Source organism: Mobula birostris, chromosome 7 (assembly GCF_030028105.1).
Source record: "Mobula birostris isolate sMobBir1 chromosome 7, sMobBir1.hap1, whole genome shotgun sequence".
Classification (NCBI taxonomy): Eukaryota; Metazoa; Chordata; class Chondrichthyes; order Myliobatiformes; family Myliobatidae; genus Mobula; species Mobula birostris.
This window is the reverse complement of record NC_092376.1, coordinates 10379014-10399323: the sequence shown is the minus strand read 5'-3', so window position 1 is coordinate 10399323 and position 20310 is coordinate 10379014. Positions and strand designations below refer to the sequence as shown.

At 42.6% G+C, this 20310-nt stretch overlaps 1 protein-coding gene across 3 annotated transcripts in view; it reads left to right on the top strand.

Annotated features, from left to right (window-relative positions):
• pak1 (p21 protein (Cdc42/Rac)-activated kinase 1) overlaps nucleotides 1-20310 on the top strand; it is a 326605-nt gene that overhangs the window by 162086 nt on the left and 144209 nt on the right. The window contains exon 1 of one of the 3 annotated variants that reach the window (XM_072262610.1): nucleotides 8560-8733. The exons of the other annotated variants lie outside the window; for them this stretch is intronic. The gene's annotated coding sequence lies outside the window, so the exon portion shown is untranslated. Of the gene's footprint in view, nucleotides 1-8559; nucleotides 8734-20310 lie in introns of those variants that run through there. 3 annotated transcript variants of the gene reach the window in all.

The window sequence follows — 20310 nt, the reverse complement described above, 5'->3', positions numbered from 1 at the left end:
TGTATCTCTAGCCTATTAACAAAACTTTAAACTTGCTGAAGGATGCTTTTTGATCTGCCCGAAACCCGTTGGTCTGCCATCAAGATGACCGTGGAGGAATGCTGCCGACTAGCACATTCCAGGCTCCTGGAGTACATGCGGAGGAATGGGCTGAAGCTCAGTGCAGCCACCGCAAGGGCTTGGTAGGGAAGGACCACAGTGTAAGATTCCTTTCCCTGCTGGAGAGGGTGGTGTAGGGTTGGGGGAGGAAGCAGTGTACCACCCCAGGGGGCCACATGACTGGCAACACTGCAAACAATGCATTTTGTTGTATGTTTCAATGTATGAGCAGTGATTGATAAGTTCGTGGCCCAATTTTAGAAAACCTAGCGCATTTTATTTTTCAGCATAGTCGCCTCCTACATTTACACATTTAGTCCAGCGGCTGTAGAAGTCAGCGTCTCGGACCTCCAGCAAGTGGTCCACAGCAGGGGTGATTAATTAGTTTGTGGCCTAAGGTAGAAGAAGAAGTTGAGTTATTAACTTCAAACTTTCTGCATAATCACTCAAAGAGTTGAACTGCACGTGCATGTAACGAGAGCTGCATATCTCATCTCCTTCTACCTAAGGCCATGAACTTATCAATCACCCCTGCTGTGGACCACTTTCTGGAGGTCCAAGACGCCGACTTCTACAAAGAAGGGATCCGTACGCTCCACGACCGCTGGACTAAGTGTGTAAATGTAGGAGGGGACTATGTTGAAAAATAAATGTGCTAGGTTTTCTAAAATTGACCCCTTCTACCTCAGGCCATGAACTTATCAATCACTCCTTGTATATGTGACAAATAAAGCCAATCTTTAATCTCATTCCAATGAAATAGAACACTATGGAAAGCATTGACTGGGAATGTCAAGAATAAAAAGGCATTGAATGGTTTATTTTTGTAAATTTTTAAAATTATGAATAAAGTTAATTTTGTTTAAGCTTTAAAAAGTAAATGCCAGCAGGTATTTAAAATGCACTTTGAGGTGGATGGGCAGATGACAGTTTTGGTTACTTCCTGGACTTTACAGTAAAATGAATTTTGTAATTTTTTTTCTATTATTTTGAAGGGCTGGATAACTGCAGGCTGTGGTTGTAGATAGTGGTGACTGAAAACATACTTAGTACAATAATGCCACTTTGTTAAAATTATCATCCTTGTAATACCTCCTGGTTCTGTACTCTATCCGCCCCACGGTCTGGCCATTTCCCATGCCTATTAACCTCTAGGTCCTGTGTTCTCCATGAGCTTTGCACTCCTCCGGATCTGGACTGAGTGTACTGCTTGGCCTGGTAATCAGTTTATTGTTATTGTTACATGTACCAAAATACAGTGAAAAGCCTTGTTTTACATGACGTCCAAACAGATCATGGCACAGTAACGTAGCAGTCAGTGTAACATTTTACAGTGCCAGCGATCACTTTCACGGTTCAATCCCTGCCACTGTCTAAAGAGTTTCTGCATTCTCCCCATGACCATGTGGGTGCTCTGATTCGCTCCCACATTCCAAAGATATTTGGGTTGGGGTTAGTAAATTGTGGCACACTGTTGGTGCCAGAGGCATGGCAACTCTTGTGGGCTGCGCCCAGCACATCCTTGAACTTGTTGGTTGTTGATGCAAACAATACATTTCGTTGTATGTTTTGATGTATATGTGACAAACAAAGCCAATCTTTAATCTCATTCCAGAACTCAAGTACATCAAGGAAAAACTAAGGGAATCAGTAAAAGAGAACAGAATGTAGTGTTACAGAGAAAATGTAATGCAGGTAGACAGATAAGTTGCTGGGGCATAACGAGGTAGTTTGAGAGTTTGAATTTATCTTTATTGTACAGGAGGACAATATTATAACAAATTATAACAGTGAGACAGAGGCTGTCCTTGAGCTTGGTATCAGAATCATGTTTATTATCAGTTGGTACAGTTCTGACATCTCTCTTTCCTTTCTCAATTTCTCTCTCTCCATCTCTGAAGACAAACTGTCTACTGATATCTCTTAAAAACCTAACAATTCACATGACGATGTTGACTGGAACTCTTCCCACCCTGTTTTCTGTAAAAATGCATTCCCCTTTTCTCAGTTTCTTTGTCTCTGCTACACCTGTTCCCAGGATGAGGCTTTCCTTCCCAGGACATCTCCTTCTTCAAAGAACAAGGTTTCTCTTCCTCCACGTTTGGTGCTGCCCTCACTCGCATCTCCTCCATTCCCTGAACATATGCCCTCATCCCATTTTCCCACTGCCTTAACAATGGTAGAGTTTCTCTAGGCCTCACCTACTACTCGATAAGCCTCTGTCCAGCAGATCATTCTCAGCAGCTTCCATCATCTTCAACAGGACCCAACCGCCAAACGCATCTTTACTTCACACCAACTCTCTGCTTTCTGCAGGGAAGGGTAGCCCACAATCTGATGGTGTGAACATCGATTTCTCCTGGTACTTTAACACGCCCTCCCCTTCCCTCTTTTTCAATTTCCCATTCTCCCCACATCTTTCCATCTCAGCTGCATATCACCTCCTCCTGTTAACCCTCCTCCTTCCCTTTCTCCCATTGTCTATTCGCCTCTCCTATCATATTTCTCTTCTTCAGCCCTTTATCTTTTCCACATATCACCTCCCAGCTTCTTACTTCATTCCCCTTCCCCTACTCTCCTGGTTTCACCTATCACCTTCTAGCTTGTCTTCCTTCTCCTCCCCTCACTTTCTTATTCTGGCTTCTTCCCCCTTCCTTTCCAGTCCTGATGAAGGGTCTCTGCCCTGCATGTTGACTGCTTCTTCATTTTCATAGATGCTGTCTGACTGCCAGCATTTTGTGTGTTTTGCTCCGGGTTTCCAGGATCTGCTGAATCTCTCATGCCATGAACTTTGTTGTTTTGCAGCAGGAGTACAGTACTGTGCAGTACATACATCTTTAAAAGTACAGTACATTAAAAAAATTTGCCATTAAGTTACCTTAAGAAATGTGAAAGAAGTCAAACAGAGAACAAATAGTGAGGTAGTATTCATGGGTTCATTGTTCAGAAATCTGATGGTGGAGGGGAAGGAGCTGCTGCTAAAACGTTGAGTGTGTGTCTTCAGCCTCCTGTGCCTCCTCCCCATGGTAGTAATGAGAAGAGAGCATGTCCTGGGTGCTGAGATTCTATAGTGATGGTAGTACATGTTTTCAAGCCTTTGTATATTCTGTCTGATTGAAGGGTTTAGAAGAGAGAATGACTGGAGTGGGAGAGGTCCTTTATTATGTTGGCTGCTTTCCCGAGGCAGCGGGAAGTGCAGACAGTCACTGAAGGGGCGGGTGTGACCCTAATGGCACGGTGCCTTTGACTACCCTGGGAGTAGGCTCCAGAATTAATTCTCTTTCTTGCTTGAATGTGTATGTTCCTATTGCTTTGTAAAACCTTTTTTTAAGTAATTTGCTCAACACCTGTTATTACCTCACACGACCTGTTAACAAAACATTTCCCCACTGAAAGGTACCACAGCACATAAATACAAGTTCTTGCTTTTTTTTCTCTTGCTTTTCTCGCCACCCACCCCCACTTTGAGGATTGTAGAAAAGGCCTTTTGTTCTATCTGAGATCAGCAGGCTTAAAAGCACAGACCCTTAATTGAACCACCCATAGGTTTATTACAAAGAGCAGGGAGTTTTCTCCGTGCCCTGGGCAATATTCACCCCTCATTCAAGATCTGTCTAGTATGTGAAATGACACTCATACAATTATCTGGTCATTATCACGTTATTGCTGTGTGCAACCTTGTGTAAAAGCCACATTACCTATGTTACACTGGAAACTGTACTGCAAAAGTACTTAATTGACTGTGAAACACTTTGAGATATCCTGAGGTCATTTAAATAGCTGTGTGAATGTGAGACTTCCAACCGTGTTTTGTTTTCTATTTGAAATGGTTTTTCTTTCAAGTACAGGCATTTCCTAATGCCCTCGATTTTTATAATTACTGTCAGAAAAATGCCTTCATTTTTACAAAAGATGTAACTTTCATTGCCTACCCATACAATTCAGTTTCCCATTCCCATTCTGACATACCGCACCACGGCCTTCTCTATTGTCAGGATGAGACCATTTTCAATTTGGAGGAGTGGCATGTGATATTCCATCTGGGTAGCCTCCAACCTGATTTGCATGATCATCAATTTCTCTGATTTCTGGTAATTTCTCCCCACCCCTCTGTCTCTTCTCTTTATACCATTCCCCATTCTGGTTCCCCTTTCACCTCTTCTCTTCTCCTCACCTGTCCACTACCTCCCTCTGCTGCCCCTCCTCCTTCCCTTTCTCCCATTGACCTCTCTCCTCTCCTATCTGATTCCTTCTTCAGCCTTTACATGTTCCACCAATTACCTCCCAGCTTCATACTTCACTCGCTATCCATCTCCTCACCTACTCTTACACATCATCTGTCAGTTTGAGCTCCCCCCCCCATCTTATTCTGGCTTCTTCCCCCTTCCTTTCCTGTCCTGATGAAGGGTCCCTATATATTTTGATGTACATGTGACAAATAAAGCTAATCTTTATCTTTAGGTTATTCAAAAAACCTTTCTCTCTCTTGATTTGCTGAATTATAATCAGGAGTGGGAATCTTTAGCATAGTTTTTAATAACCCATCCCTAATTTCCTGCATTTTACCTTTTGACTCCTAGTTAATTCAACCTAAACAAGATATTCATGAATTTTTTACTCTATTGCTTGTGTTCTCAAGAGCTTACATACTACAGTAATTTTGCCGGTTCCCTTGGGTACCATTTCAAGCGGAGATGACCCTTGGACATGGTTCCTATATTACAGCAGTGCCTTCTCAGCCAACAGACTGCTCAGGCAGTTTCTCTGATTGAAGCACAATAGGTCCTGGGTTCAAACCTTGGTTGAGCTCTCCTGAAAATTAACATTATTTTCTGGGTGGGCTTGGGAGGGGATGATGCTTTAAACAGTAACAGTAATTTATTAGATATGAACCACTTTGGTGTGGCTTGGAAGGTGAGAAGTGCTGAATAAATATTCTTATACCATCTTCGCCCATCCATTAGAATCAACAATGGAAATCCGAGTTTATTATTTTCGACTGATCCATTGTTTGCCGAGTTTTACCTAATTAACTACCAGCGTGGTAGCATAATACTATTGCAACATCAGAAGGATCGGGATTCATTCCTCTCCGTGAGGAGCATTCTCCCCATGACTGCGTGGGTTTCCTGTGGGTACTCCAGTTTCCTGCCAACTTCCAAAGTTGTACGGTTAGGGTTATTGAGTTTCGGGCATGTTATATTTGCACTGGAAGTGTGGTGCCACTTGCAGGCTGCCCCCAGCACAATCTTTAATGATTTGATGTAAACGGTGCATCTTGCTGTATGTTTCCACGCACTTGTGACAAATAAAGCTGATCTTTAAATCAAACATAAATCATGATCTTCATTAATTTGCTACCCATTATCTGGGTCTAGGATTGATATACCTGCTATACCCTGGCCCAATCCCTTGGATAGCCATTGATGGAGAGATGACCAATCTGGTATCTTTCTTAGTTAAATTTGATAATGGCAATATGATCTATTCTTGAGATGTTAATTGGAGAATTAATACTGGCCAGAATATAACGAAGAGCCCAACTTCTCGAAAGAGTATGCTATCCATGCCACACACGCCGGATCTTCTCTCTTCTGGCCTCTCTCAGCGAGCAGACAGTACAAAGCCTGAATGTACATACCAGCAGGCTCAAGGACAGCTTCTATCTGCTGTTAAAAGTTTAGTGATTGATCCCTTAGAACAGGGGACCCCTTGCTTAATGGTATTGGTCCATGGCATAAAAAAAATTTGGAACCCCTGCCCGAGTACAATAAGGTGGACTCTTGACTTTACAGTCCACATCATTATGGCCTTCCTGCACTGCACTATAACTGTAATACTTTATCAAAACAAGATTTTTCAGCTACTGGAAATCCAGAGTAACACACACAAAATTCTAGAGGAACTCAGCAGGTCAGGCAGTGTTTATGAAGAGCAATAAAGAGTCAATGTTTCGGGAAGGGTTTCGGCCTCTATACTTTTCCATAGATGCTGTTTAACCAACTGTCAAGTCAAGTCAAGTCAAATGTATTTATAAAGCACATTTAAAAACAACCCATGTTGACCAAAGTGCTGTACAATCCATAACAGGTAGCTAAAATCACAAATACAAGAAACACAGATATAAACAACAAGGTACACAGCTTATAGGCACAAAATAAACAACACATGAGCCTAAGCACAAGCCAAAAAATCAGCCACATCAGGAAGATTCAAACGCTAGTGAATAAAGGTAAGTTTTGAGCCTGGACTTAAAAGATTCAATGGAGGGGGCATATCTGATAGGGAGGGGAATGCTGTTCCACAGTCTAGGGGCTGCAACAGCAAAGGCGTGGTCACCCCTTAACTTAAATTTAGATCGGGGGACAGCCAGGAGCCCCAAGTCAGCCAACTTGAGGGACCTGGAAGTAGAATAAAGGGTTAGAAGGTCTGCGATATAGGAGGGGGCCAGCCCATTTAGGGCTTTATAAACAAAAAGAAGAACCTTAAAATCAATTCTAAACCGTACTGGTAGAGAGAGGCCAAGATAGAAGTAATATGGTCCCTCTTCAGGAGCCTGGCTGTGGCGTTCTGGATCAGTTGCAGGCGGGTCAGGGAAGACTGACTAATCCCAGTATACAGGGAGTTGGAGTAGTCCAAGCGGGAGGATATAAGGGCGTGGATGACTTTCTCGAGATCTTTGAAAGAGAGAAATGACCTGATTTTGGCAATAGTGCGAAGCTGGAAAAAACTGGCTTTTTGCTACTGCATTAACTTGCTTGTCAAACTTAAAGGTGGAATCAAATATCACACCAAGGTTTTTGACATGGGGTTTGACAAGGGTAGTCAGGTTACCAAGACTGTTGGTAATCACTTTGATGGAGTAACTGTAACACTTTAATCTGCACTCTGTTATTGTTTTCCCTTGCACTACCTCACTGCCTGTTAAAATGAATTCATCGGTATGAAATTCAAGCTTTGGCTTATTGGCTATTAGCTGTATACATGTAGACTGCCAAATGAAACAATGCTCCTTCAGACCAAGGTGCACAGCATAGCATGTATAACTCACACACAACACATAAAGTAACATTACCACACATTAATTAACAAATAATAAAAGATATTCCAGAAGATTGACATTTAGCATAAGGTGCATTTAGGGCACAAGTTAAAGAGTAAACAGTATAATGCTACTGGTGCTTCATACATGGTGAGTCTGGGTGGTGGTGGCGGGGAGTTCAGTCAGGACCTAGGGGAAGATGCTGTTTCCCATCCTAGCATTCCTTGTCCTAATGCTCTGGTAACTCCTGCCTGAAGGGTATGCAAGATAACTTTTTCACTCTACCTTGGGACACTTGACGATAATACACCAATTTACTGTTGGTATGGATCCACTGGATGGAAATAGGGTGATGGGGAACATGATGAAATTTGTGTGACTGTGACTGAGGGAGAGGAGGGATGGAAAGATGTGTGTGTGTGTGTGTGTGTGTGAAGGGCAGGAATGGAGTGATGTGGAGTCCTGTCGAAGGGTTTCAGCCTGAAACGTCAACTGTACTCTTTTCCAGAGATGTTGCCTGGCCTGCTGAATTCCTCCAGCATTTTGTGTGTGTTGCTCACATTTCCAGCATCTGCAGACTTTCTTTTGTTATGGAGTGATAGCTATTGGAAGAGGTGTGAGGTGTTCACTTCATAGAATAATTCAGGCAACATTACAGAATCAGAATCAGGTTTAATATCACTAGCATTTGGCATGAAATTTGTTACGTAGCAGCAGTAGATTGCAATACATAAAAAAGCTGTAAATTACACCAAATATATACTGAATATATATGTTCAATTAAATAAATAATGCAAAACTGGAAAAAAAAATGTAAGTTTGTGTTCATGAGTTCAATGTCCATTCAGAAATCTGATGGCAGAGGGAAAGAAGCTGTTACTGAAGTGTGTGTGTTTTCAGGCTCCTGTACCTCCTCCCTGAAGATAGCACTGACAAGAGGGCATGTCCTGGGTGATGGGGATCGTAAGTGATGGGTACCGCCTTTTTGAGGCATCGCCTTTTGAAGAAGGGTTTTGACCCGAAACGTCGACTGTTTATTCCTCTCCATAGGTGCTGCCTGACCTGCTGAGTTCCTCCAGCATCCTGCGTACGTGTGTGTCACTCTTGAGTTGTTTTACAGAACTGTTCCCCAGAAACACTTTCTCATAGTTGCCTGAAGCTTCAGTTCAGTGCGGGATCATGTATTGTCCCATACTTTATGAATAGACTCCTAAATAACATGATTTCCCCCTGGTTCATATTATTAACCAACAATTAGATTAGAACAAAGCCGATCCCACATTGCCCGCAGCGTGACTCTGTTAAACATCAGCCAGTCGAGATGTCTGCGCTGTTTCTCTCTCTGCCTTCCCAGCCAATGTGAGTCACTCAGAATATGACATCATGTCTGGGGAGGTCCCAGTCACCGTGCGGCGGTTACTTATGTTACACATCACTATCAGATGTTTGTGGCAGGAGCGAGGAAGGGGATTCTGTGCGGGAGCAATCGTTAAATTCGAGTGAGGGGTCGTTTTCTCCCCCCATGTTCGCGGCATCACTGTGGGATAGGTGAGCTGCAAACTAGCAGTGGCGGGATTAAGCCTTTTGTTAAGGTAAGTAAGCCTTGTGTTCTTCAGGCAGGGCTGTACGAGTGTTTTGTATTGTGTGATCGAGCTGTCACTGTTGTTTGGAGGTGAGGTAGTGGGGTGAGGAGGGGGGAAATGATGTATGTGGTTGCGATTAATAAGCAAATCCTATGCATGATACATGAGGAGTTGCTGGCCTTATTGCGAGATGTCTGGGAGGAAGATGAGTTTAAGTGCCAAAGGTGGCGTAGTACAGAAGGTGCAGCAGGAAGGTTTATAAAGCGGCAAAATAGGTTGGAACAGATTTTGTGGTTAGCTGGGAACTGGCCATGGTTACCCCTCCCCCAACGCTTATTTAAGTGTAATAGAGGTTTAAGCTGTGTTCTCTACTGAGCAAGCTTGGCTGATTTTTAGTGTCAGGAGTATGAATGGATATCCTAACTCGATTGTAGAGTTTAAAATTAACAGAAGTTTGTGCAGGAGTCTCTCCTGCGGTCGGCCAAACTTTGGGACGCACGTAATCTCAACGTTAACCTCTTCCAAATGCACTCTGCAAAGGAATAATTAGAGCAAATGTTTGCTTGCCGTGTTTGTGTTCGCTCGACACCTGCTTCCATTTTATTGATTGGTTCTCCTTTGGAAAAACGTGTTTGCTTTAAACAAGTTGCACTTCATTAGTTTCCGCCTGCTGGACGTATATGCACTGAACCTGTTGTGTGGAATGCTCACAATAAACTATACATATTATTGCAGTGTTAATTTTGTCTGTATTTGCACAGTTCGTTGTCTTGCACATTGGTTGTTTGTCTTTGTGCGTAGTTTTTCATTGATTCTGTTGTATTTCTTTATTCCATTGTGAATTCCTGCAGGAAAACTAACCTCGGGGTAGTATATGGTAATATATACGTATTTGGCAATAAACTTTTACTTTGAACACGCAGCTTTTTGCTTGGAATTTCTGCTATCCCGTTCTCTTTTTCCTCTTTCTATATCTACAATCTTTTTATATACCTCTCTCCCACCCCCCCCCTTTTATTTCATCCATCACTCACACATTCTCCCTTTTCATCTTTCTCCCCTCTATCTTCCTCATTGCTTTGTGTCCTGTCTTCATTGGGTATATTTAAAGCGGAAGTTGATGTGTTCTTGATAAGTAAAGGTATCAAGGTAACGGGGAGGAGTCAGGAGAATGGAGTTGAGTGCGATAATAAATTCTGAATCTGAAATCAGTCGTGATGGAATGGCAGAGCAGGCTGAATGACCTAATTCTGCTCCTACGTCTTGTGGTCTTTAATTTACATCCTCCCCAAACACAGAATCATAGGAACAGTTGCAAAATAGCCATTCATTTCATTGCAGAAATAAAACAAAAACGCTGTAGCTGGTGGAAGTGTAAATTAAGTAACTAAAAATAAAATTTCTGGTTTCAACAGTCAGGTACTTTTACTGTTTGCCGCTCTTCTTTCTCCAAAGTTTATACCTACAGTACTGTGCAACGGTCTTGGGTTAATAAATGTAGCCAGGGTGCTTAAGACTTTTGCACAGTCCTGTAGTAATATTATGTATTACACTGTACTGCTGCTGCAGAAATGAATCGTTTCATGACGTGTGAATGATAAACCTGATTCTAATATGGGTGTATATTGTGGACTGAGAGTGGGGTGGGGGTAGGGAGAGGGGAATCATGGTGGTGAAAAGGAAAGGAGGGGGGAGGGAGTTAGAGGCACTAGAGACATTCTGTAATGAACAATATACCCTTTGTTTGGAATCAATGACCTTGTCTAGTGTCTCAGGGCTGGGTGTGTCTGTACCCGTGTCTCTTCCTGCCCCGACACTCCTCTGCCACCTGTCCCACACCTCTCCCACAGCGCTCCACCCTCACCATTCCCAATATCCTCTTGTTCCTGTCAGATTTACAAACTTGTACTCTGCTCCACATTGACAAATACATTACTGTGTAGAGTAAATCTTCAAGGCATGAGCTAGACAAAAATCTTGTTGGAACCAAGTAGACTTTGTTCAGGATAGGAATTCCTGGAAGGGAACATCAGTAAATTCGAAAGGTAAATTTGAAATTTTGGAGATAGTTGGCAGAGATATAGAACAGTAAAGCACAGATAGGTTTGTACAATGCTATACTGATCTATGTTCTCTCTCTGCCTCCTTTACCAGACTATTGTATTGAAATTTATTCAGCCCATTGTAGAAATAAAGAAAAACCAACAGGCACTGGAAGTGGAAATCAACAATCAAAAATAAATTATAAATTTCTGACAACTGAGTGCTCTTGTTTGCTGCCCTCCTTTCTATGAAGATTGGTATATGCTCCTTCGTCTTACCCTTCCTGAAGTCCACAATCAGCTCTTTCGTCTTACTGACATTGAGTGCCAGGTTGTTGCTGTGGGTGTGGCACCATTCCACTAGTTGGCATATCTTGATCCTGTATGCCCTCTCGTCACCACATGAGATTCTAGCAACAATGGTTGTATCGTCAGCAGATTTATTTGAGCTATGCCTAGCCATACAGTCATGTGTATACAGAGAGTAGAGCAGTGGGCTAAGCACGCACCCCTGAGGTGCACCAGTGTTAATCGTCAGTGAGGAGGATATGTTATCACCAATCCGCACAGACTGTGGTCTTCCGGTTAGGAAGTCGAGGATCCAATTGCAGAGGGAGGTACAGAGGCCCAGGTTCTGCAACTTCTCGATCAGGATTGTGGGAATGATCGTATTAAATGCTGAGCTATAGTCGATGAACAGCATCCTGACATAGGTGTTTGTGTTGTCAGATAGTCTAAAGCCGTGTGGAGAGCCATTGAGATTGTGTCTGCCGTTGACCTGCTGTGGCGATAGGCAAATTGCAATGGGTCCAGGTCCTTGCTGAGGCAGGAGTTCAGTCTAGTTATAACCAACCTCTTAAAGTATTTCATCACTGTCGATGTGAGTGCTACTGGGTGATAGTCATTAAGGCAGCCCACATTATTCTTTTTAGGCACTGGTATAATTGTTGCCTTTTTGAAGATAGTGGGAACTTCTGTCCGTAGCAGTGAGAGGTTGAAAATGTCTTTGAATACTCCCACTAGTTGATTGGCACAGGTTTCCAGAGCCTTACCAGGTACTCCATTGGGACCTTCTGTCTCTTTAAAGACAGTCTAACATCGGCCTCTGTGACAGAGATCACAGGGTCATCAGGTGCATCAGGAATCTTCACAGCTGTAATTGTGTTCTCCCTTTCAAAGTGTGCATAGATGGCATTTAAACATATCTCCATTATGATTACATAATGGGAACCTGAGGGGAACTTCACTTAAAAGGGGTGGTGCAGGTATGGAGCAAGCTCCCAGTGGAAGTGGTTCAATTTCAACACTTGAGAGCAGTTTAGATAGGTACATGGATGGGAGAGGTATGGAGGGCTATGGTCTGGGTGCAGGTTGATGGGACTAGCCTGGCTGAGTTTGGTGTGGACTGGATGGGCCGATCAGCTTGCTACTACTTTAGCTCCGTGTTTGACGACATTGGTTCAGGCAGAACCCTTGTGCAGACTAGCTTGCAGAAATTTCCTGCTCAAAATGATGTACATATATATAGGAGTATAAAGAGTCATTTAACCCGTCAAGTTCATTCCACCATTCAATCATAGCTGATTTATTTTCCCTCTCAACCCCATTCTTCTGTCTTCTCCCTCTAACTGTTGAAATCTTTGCTAATAAAGAACATGTGCTAATAAACCCCCACTTTAGTATACCCAATGACTCAGTCTCCACAACCATATCTGGCAGTGAATTCCACAGATTCAGCACCCTTTGTCTAAAGAAATTCCTCTTCAACGGTTCCATTCTCAGGCTGTACCTTCTAAACCTAGACTCCCGACTATAGGAACCATTATCTCCACATCTACTCTTATTTAGATTTTTCAATATTTGGTGGGTTTCAATAAGATCCTCCCTTATTCTTCTGAACTCCAGCAAGTACAGGCCCAGAGCCATTAAACACTCCTTGTACATTAACCCTTTATTTCAGGGATCATTCTCATAAACCTCCTCTGGGCCATCTTCAATTCCAACACAAACTTCATTAGATAAGAGGCCCAAAACTGCTCCAAGTGTCGTCTGACCAGTGCCTTATAAAGCCTCAGCATTATATCCTTGTTTTTATATTCTAGTCCTCTCTAAATTAATGCTAACATCATAACAACCTTTTGCATGCACTTGAGGTGGTAGGTGAGGATCTAATTTGTTGCTTTATTTGAAATAAAGTGCAACATATTCATTCCTGCACATGAAACTATATTAAATATATAGATCAACCTGTAGTTTACATGGTCAGTCTAAAGTGTGACCCGAACCCATAAGCCCCTGAAGGATTAACTATGGGAACCCAAGCCCAAAATTAGAACCATTTGTTTGAACCTGTAGAATAATTGTGGAAAAAGGGGAAAGGAAAGAAAGATATTAAATGTTGGACATATAGGTAGCAATTCTGTAACTACTTTTGTAAATTGTTGGTGCAAAAGATGCTTCATTCTTAAACCTGCTTGTGTGAAGTTAGTTTTGTTCAGAGATTTTTGTGCTTGCTTGCTGGCTTAAGCCCATCACCCCTACTGGGGCACAGGTCACTGACAGCAGCTCACCAGGGAGTCCTCAGTCCTGGTCTGAAGGTTAATCAGTCCTGTAGGCAAAGTTCCTTCCTTTCCAAGGGAGCTTTGCTCAAATTGAGCTGCTTCTGGTATTTTCTGTAGCTCTGGGGTTTTATGGCATGGGATTGCTAGCCCCATGCCCAGCCCTCCTCCTTTTGCAGCTGGGCTTGGAATCGTCCGTGGCAGAGTTAGTGAAATTTAAATGTTCCAATAAAATTTTATTCAGATTTCTTTGGCCAGATTGTCTTCTGTATTCTCATATTTTGATCTATACTGAATGTCACTGTGGTATAAGCCTAGCATCATTGTTCTTTCTCAACATAAACAGCATAAACCTCCTATTTCTCTGAACGCCCAAAGTAAGGGATTATCTGAAATCAGCAGGTCTTGCAGCATCTATGCGGGGGGCGGGGGGGGTAAAAAGTTGATGTTTCAGGCCGATACTTTTATCAGTACCTGAGGAAGGGTCTCAGCCCAAAATATTGGCTGTTTATTTGCCCCTGTAGATGCTGCTTAACATGCTGAGTGCCTCCAGCATTTTGTGTATGTTGCTCAGTGTTTCTTGTGTTTATGATTATCTGAACTCTCTTCTTTACTTAACCATTTCCCTTTGGCCTTTTGTGCAACATCACCCATAAGATTTTAATGGGGTGTGTGTGTGTGGAGATTATTGACACCCCTGCCAGGCTCGATAATATTGGAAGCTTGGTTCATTGTCATCACTCCCCTAGCTAATTAAATCAGGCCTACTGCAGTATTTGTGATAAGGGTATGATAATCAACAATGTTTCTGCTATCAAAAAATAATCCATTGTCAGAATTTCGTGGGTGAAACAGTATTTCTGGAGGCAAAGAGATGGTTGATGTTTCGGATTGAGACCCTACTGAACCCTGTCTCCCTTTGCTTCTGTAGCTAACGTTATGAAGATTAGCTTTTATTTGTTATGTGTACACCAAAACTACAGTGAGATGTGTCAAATCAAATTAGTGAGGAGTGTGCTGGGGCAGCCTGATAGTGTAGCCATGCTTCCAGTGCTAACACAGCATGTCCACAACTAACTAACCCTAACCTATACATTTTTGAATTGTGGGAGGAAATCGGAGCACCCGAAGGAAACCAACACAGTCACAGGGAGAACGTACAAACTCCTGACTGACAGCGGTGGGAATTGAACCCTGGTCGTGGTGAAAATCAGAGCACCTGAGAGGAAACCCCCGGGGAGGACATACAATCTCGTTACAATGGCTGGGATTGTATTGGACGTGCTGAGTTCATCTAATCTGTTTAAGGCCTGAACAGATTAGATATGACAAAGTTGTCCTAGAATTGCCTACCATGGGAAATAAGAGGGCACAACTTCAGGATTGAAGGACGTCCTTTTAGAACTGAGATGCGAAGAAATTACTTTAGTCAGAGGAGGGTAAATCTGTGGAATTTGTTGCCACGAGCAGCTGTGGAGGTCAAGTCATTGGGTGTACTTAAGGCAGAGATAAATTCTTGATTAGCCAGGGCATCAAAGGGTATGGGGTGAAAGCAGGGGAGTGGGGATGACTGGAAGAATTGGATCAGCCCATGATTGAATGACAGAGCAGACTTGATGGGCTGACTGGCCTACTTCTCCTATATCTTGTGGTCTAAGTTTGATATTGTTTCTGAATACAGCATCTGTAGTCTCTTTTGTCTGTTTCTGTGATGGTTTATGCTCCAGAATATCATGAAGAACTCTTTACATTATCTTCAAAAATATTGCATCTATTTGTTGGAGCAGAAGGGGCTTTTATGTATTGAAGAGCTGACTCATGTCGTAGCTTCAGAAGACACAGAAAAGATTTCATTCTTCCCATTGTGCTGTTGGTCAAACTTACTCACTCAGTCCCATATGTCCAGGCAGAGTATCTTTGACCCTTGTAACTGCGCTGCATTTAAAAAGAAATATTTTCTCTTCCTTCTGTACGCATTTGTAAGTATAGTAAACCATAGTTATTTAGTTACTCACCAAATAACTAAGTAAGCAAAATAAATTTGTTCTTGGACCAAAGATCTTAACTTCACTTGTCCCATCTTTGAAACTGTTCCCACAATTTGTAAACTTGATTTCAAGGGTTCTTCATATCATGGTTTTTTATTTATTGTTCTTTCTTTCTTTTTGTAATTGTATAGTTTGTTTTTTTTTCACACTGGTTGAACACCCAAATTTGTGCAATCTTTCATTGGTTTTATTACAGATTTGATTATGCCAGCAAGAAAATGAATCTGTTCTATATGGTGTCATGTATGTACTTGGATAACAAGTTTACTTTGAACTACCAACCCATGAACGCAAGGAAATTATTTTAACTTGAGTTTATTGTGTAACACCAAAGCATTGTAAGCCATTGAGAAAGCTCTGACTTACTTTAATACATGTGAATCATATTGGAGGAACATTACTGCCTTGCTGATTCCTAAAGGATGTCTTTAAAAAAAATTTAGTACGGTTAAACTCTAATCTGGCATCCAGGAAATGCACACTTCTCATTGCTGCTGTCAGGGAGGAGGTCCAGGAGCCTGCAGACAGACACTCAGCGGTTTTAGGAACAACTTCTTCCCCGCTGCCATCAGATTTCTGAATGGTCCACCTCACAATTTTGCTCTTTTTGCATTATTTATTTGTATATTATTGTAAGTTATAGTAATTTTTATTATTGCACCTTAGCGCTGCCACAGAATGAATTTCGTGATATATTTCAGTAATAACAAACCTGATTTATCCTTGGGGATTTTGGTGGTGTTGGACCAGTCGATTGATTGATTATTTATTTATTGGGCTCTTCAGTGTTAATCTATACTTCATTTCACATGTTTTGTTGAAGCCAGTGAATTTAAAGGGAGTGGGGATTAGAGCCCCATAAATTTTATCTTGTATGTGTTAACTCGTCAAAATAACCTGAAACATCCAAGCACTCGAAAGCCCAACTCAAGCCACAAACCTACCCCTCATTCTGCCCTAGCAGTCTGGACCCCTGGCTCTGGCCGCGCACCCGGTCAGCAGTCTGGACCCCTGGCTCTGGCCGCGCACCCGGTCAGCAGTCTGGACCCCTGGCTCTGGCCGCGCACCCGGTCAGCAGTCTGGACCCCTGGCTCTGGCCGCGCACCCGGTCAGCAGTCTGGACCCCTGGCTCTGGCCGCGCACCCGGTCTGAGGTCTGGAGTCAAGATCCGGCTCCGGACTCACCAGTGAGTCGGGTCCCAAACCGCTGAGGTTTTCAAGCAATCACATACCGGAGTTTTAGAGTCTTTCCAGAGTCTTGCTTTAGTCAACTTTCTCATTAATTACTCATTCCAGATTTCCAAATAGATGGGGTCAACAGTGAGTCCTAAACCTGTCTACGTAATGAGCATTGTGGTCAAAGATGCATGTCAGACAAATTAGCTGTGATCCCAGCCCATGCTTACCTGCTGAAGTGTCAAATATTGTATGGTTGATGCCAAGTAACAGTCACATCTTGCACTGGTGTAATGCTTTTAGGACCTAGAGGGGAGGCAAAAAAAAAAGTCCTGGATGGACTCCCAGGGTGTGGTACTTTAGCAATCCAAGTTAGAATGGAGAAATGGCATCATCCTCCTAAAAGCAAAGGGGTTTGAGTGGATTTAATACAGACTTTTGATATCTTGACTTGTTTAGGTAGGGCAAATAGAGATGACCTCCTTCTATCCATGAATGATTCAAGGGACAGTTATACAGTTTACATCAAAAGCTAACAGGATTAAAAGACAAGGTAGTTGTTCTGGAATTCATTGGTTGCAGGACTGCTGGAAACAGTGAACTGGGGCTTTGAAAAGAGAATTTGATGGACTTTAGAAATTGTAACAATTCCAGATCAGAACAAGATGATAGTGTGTGTCTGGATTTCCAGCATCTGCAGAATATCTTGTTTTAAAGACAATTGGGCTAATAAGTGGGTATGGACTTGTTGGGTCAAAGCTATTTCCCCTAAACTATTGAGTTCTTAAGCTAACCTGCACAACCTTAATCACTACCTCAGTTTGCAATGCCACGACCACTTTGTACTTTAATGGATCTTGGATTTCTTTGTTCTAATTGTGTTCTTTCTTATATAATTTATGCTTAAAGTTCAAAGTAAATGTATTAGCAAAGTACATATCAAATGTACAACCCTGAGATTCATTTTCTTTCTGGCACACTCAATTAGTCCATAATAGAATCAATGAAAGACCACACCAACGGGGCAGACCAGTGTGCAAAAGACAACAGACTGAAAATACAAAAAGAAAGTAGTAGTAATAATAATAAGCAATAAATATTGAGAACATGAGATGAGTTCTTGATAGTGAATCCATTGGTTGTGGCCCCATTTCAGTGAAGGGGCTATACGAGGTACCTGTGCTGCTCCCTTCTTGTTTGCACTGTATACCTCGGGCTTTGGATGCCACACTGAGTCATGTCATCTGCAGAAATTCCCTGATGGCTCGGCAATAGTTCAGGGTTTAAAGGGAAGATGAAAGGATGAATACAGGGCCCTGGTGGAGAACTTTGTCAAATGGTGCAAGCTGAATTGTCTGCCGCTCAACGTCAGTAAGACAAAGGAGATGGTAGTGGACTTTTAGGAAGGTTAAGCCTGCACTGTTCCCTCTGACCATTGATGGTGAGGACCTACAAGTACATGGGGGTTCACTTGGACAACAGACTTGAGTGGAGTACCAGCACAGAGACTGTGTACAAGAAGGGCCAGGGTTGCCTCTACTTCCTGAGGAGACTGAGATCCTTTGGAGTACGCAGGCCTCTCATTCACGTGGTCTACTGGTCTGTTCACACCAGGATAGTCTTCTATATGGTGATCTGTTGGGGTAAGGGCATCAACACGAGTGATGGCAACAGGCTCAGTAAACTAATTAGAAAGGCTGGCTCTGTTATAGGAATTAAACTGGACACACTGGAACCAATGGTAGAACAAAGGACTCTATGGAAAATCCTGGCAAATCTGGATGCCACCTTGGCTGAACAGAGGAGCACTTCCAGTAATTGAGACAGCTGTACTGCTCCAAAGAGCACTATATGAGGTCATTCTTACTGTCAGCCATTAGGCTCTATAATGAGTCAACTTATAGCCAAGGATTGATGACTTCTATTAGATTGTTACTAAGCTCTGTTTACCAGAGTTCTGTTTTAGCTCTATTTACCACACTATTATCTACATCCTGCGCAATACTACCATCACTTCTTATCTGGATGATGTTACTGTATAACATTACAGTAATTGCACTACCATCTTATCAGTGTGAACTTCTAAATTTTGTACCCTTATTTTTAAGGTAACTTTTTTATTCTTTCTTGCTTCACTTCTAATATTTGTATTTCTGTGCACTTGTAATGCTACTGTGACACAGTAATTTCCTTTGGGATCAATAATGCATCCATCTATCTGCTGCAAAGGTGAGTTTTCATTGCATTTGTGCATACATGGACCTGCGCAAATGATAAGCCATAGTGTAGCGGTTAGCGTAACTTTGCAGCGTCAGTGATCGGGCATCAATTCCCACTGCTGTCTATAAGTGGTTTGTATAGTCTCCCGTCATGTTACAGGATTCCTCTGGATGCTCAGGTTTTCATCCCACATTCCAAAGCCACGCGGGTTTGGTTTACTAAACTTGTGAGCATGCTATGTTGATGCCAGAAGTTTGGTGACTTGTGGGTTGCCCCAGCACGTATTTGGACTGTGCTAGTCATTGATGCCTCCCTCTTCCTCTCTTCTGTTCCCCACTCTGAGCCCTTGCCTCTTCTTATCTGTCTATCCCCTCCCCCCCCCCCACCCCATCCTGATCCCCTCCTCCTTCCCTTTCTCCTATGGTCCACTCTCTTCCCCTATCAGATTCCTTCCTCTTCAGCCCTTGACCTTTCCCACCCACCTGGCTTCACCTTCTAGGTATCCTCCTTCCCCTCCCCTCACCTTTCTATTGTGGTGTCTTCCCCCCTGGTCTCTCCAGTCCTGTAAAAAGGGTCTTGGCCTGAAACATTAACTATTTACTCATTTCCGTAGATGCTGCCTGACCTACTGAGTTCCTCCAGTGTTTTGTGTGTGTTGCTCTGGATCTCCAGCATCTGTAGAATTTTTTGTGTTCATGATTTGCAGCACATTTCACTGCTTGCATTGATGTATATGTGACAAATTAAGCTTTTTACAAATTTGACTTTGATTTGAAATTGTTTAATGAAGTAGCATAATGGACAAAGCCTTGGTCAAATGGGTTGATTTTAAACAAGAGAGAGAGATTTGGATGGAATTCTCAGAAGTTGGACAATTGAAGATGTGTGAAATAAGTGATAGGTATACAAGTTTTGGTAGTCACCCATTTCAGTTCTACTTCCCATTCCCGCATGTCCGTCCATGCTGCAATGTGGCCACGCTCGGGTTGAGGGAGCCACACCTTGTGTTCCTTCTGGGTAGCCTCCAACCTGATGGCATGAACATCGATTTCTTGGACTTCTGATAACTGCCCTACACCCCCACACACACATCCCCGTCTCTCATTCACCATTCCCCATTCCTGTTTCTCTCTCCCACCTTGTCTACCTATCTCCATCATCTCCATCTGGTGCCCCTCGCCTTTCCCTTCCATGGTCTTCTACCCCCTTCTTTGGCCCTTTATGGCTTTCACCAATGAATTTTCCCTCTCTTTACTCCACCCTTCTTCTCCACTTCCTTACTCTGATCTCCCTTTCTAGTCCTGCTGAAGGGTCTCAGCTGGAAACATTGACTGTTTACTCTTTTTCCATAGATGTTGCCTGGTCTGCTGGGTTCCTCCAGCATTTTGTGGGCATAGATGTACAAGAGCCCAGAATATAGAATGTATGAAACATGCATCAAAATAAAGAGGGCTGAATGAAAGTTTGATGTTTGCTTTATATTTGAAGCATTGATTTCCTCTGAGTCAGCACAGGTCATCGAGCACAGAGATGATTCACACGA